Source organism: Penaeus monodon, unplaced genomic scaffold, assembly GCF_015228065.2.
Source record: "Penaeus monodon isolate SGIC_2016 unplaced genomic scaffold, NSTDA_Pmon_1 PmonScaffold_11922, whole genome shotgun sequence".
Taxonomy (NCBI): Eukaryota; Metazoa; Arthropoda; class Malacostraca; order Decapoda; family Penaeidae; genus Penaeus; species Penaeus monodon.
In genome coordinates, this window is record NW_023640739.1 from 6,086 (window position 1) to 7,500 (window position 1,415).

The 1,415-nt window shown below is 30.6% G+C and overlaps 1 long non-coding RNA gene across 1 annotated transcript in view; it reads right to left on the reverse strand.

Moving 5' to 3' along the window:
• Positions 1-1,156: 1,156 nt before the first annotated feature.
• The window catches only part of LOC119568981, a 1,413-nt gene continuing 1,154 nt past the window's right edge, over positions 1,157-1,415 (reverse strand). The window contains exon 3 of the long non-coding RNA XR_005228188.1: positions 1,157-1,379. This is a non-coding gene — a long non-coding RNA (uncharacterized LOC119568981). The remainder of the gene's footprint in view (positions 1,380-1,415) is intronic.

Consider the following 1,415-nt stretch of genomic DNA (forward strand, 5'->3'; position numbering starts at 1 on the left):
TTATAGTTACTATAATGTTATAGACATTAGTAACAGCAATATAAGATAATGTAAAATATTTTTGAAAATCAAGGAAAAGGGTAAACAGGTGAGACAGGCAGTACTTGTAATTGACATATTGGTGACTTAGCACAAGTATAGCTGCCCATGTGTAAAAAACAATTAATAAAGTAAACTTACAGTGAGCATGTCATGTATGTACATGCCATGCTGGTTGGCTATGGGTTAATCTTAAAATATTTATATACAAGTAAAAAGAAAATATCAACTCAAATAAAATCATTAGTCTGATTTTGACATATACTTTCTTCAACCTAAAATATATGTGGAGCCATAAGGGACGTAATTTCTTAGCCCTAATTGCCTAGCTATTTCCGTCCTCAAGCCTATCAAGGTTTCTAAAAAGATATTGCTTATACTGGATGTCTTTAAAGATCTCTTGTTATCATAATGGTGTATATTATATAAACTTTTAAATGGTACAGTTGGATCAATTAATTCTACAGTCTAATTATATTTGGGTACCTCCTCCTTATCATGTTCTGTAAAAACTATCTCAACTTTTCTCATGTTTTTATACAGAATTTAACTACTTTTGTGGAATGCCTTTAACACTTTTTCTTCATGTTACAGTTGATATCTGTAGGTCTGAAAAAAATGTGAATCTTAATAGAATATCTGTTATACAAATGGATATTACGGATTACTTTTTATGGATCTTTAGTTGTGAAATCATGCCATTAATAGATACTATCTGGATTACCAATATCTGTTTCAAAAGAACATCATGCCTACTTGGTGTGAAAATCATTATGGAAGATGGCAAAATTACTTATCTGTGAGGTATCATTACACAGTTCCACAAGATCACCATTTTAAAAACCAAGTCTAAAAGCAATCCAAGAAATGCAAATGTTGAGATTTTTTACTCCAATGCACATTCTTTCATCACCAAAAAAATCAGTTGTAACTCATGGGATATATGATTGTTTTTGTAATTTCTCTGAAATTTGCATTATTTTCACAAAATGAGTCAAGAGCCAGACCCACAGACCCATTTTGATAATGACCAAATAGCTTACATGCAATGCATAGTTATATTCCCAAGAATATCTAAAAGATCTCGGGACTGAAGAGGGTATAAGAAGCAAGAAACTTCAGATAAATAAAATATTTTATTTTCTATCTCAGACACATCTTCAATGGGCTGGACTTTTTCAACAATGTATTGTCTGATGTTACAACAATTACAGTGAATATTAATGTATGATACAATAATTATCAATTATGTTTGTAATCTACAAAAAGCAGTGTCTATACAACCAGTAACGATTTCAGCAATTCTGGCCAAATAACCTGACTTGCTTAAGCCGTCATTTCTGAAAAGAAAAAATTAAAATCACATTAATACCATA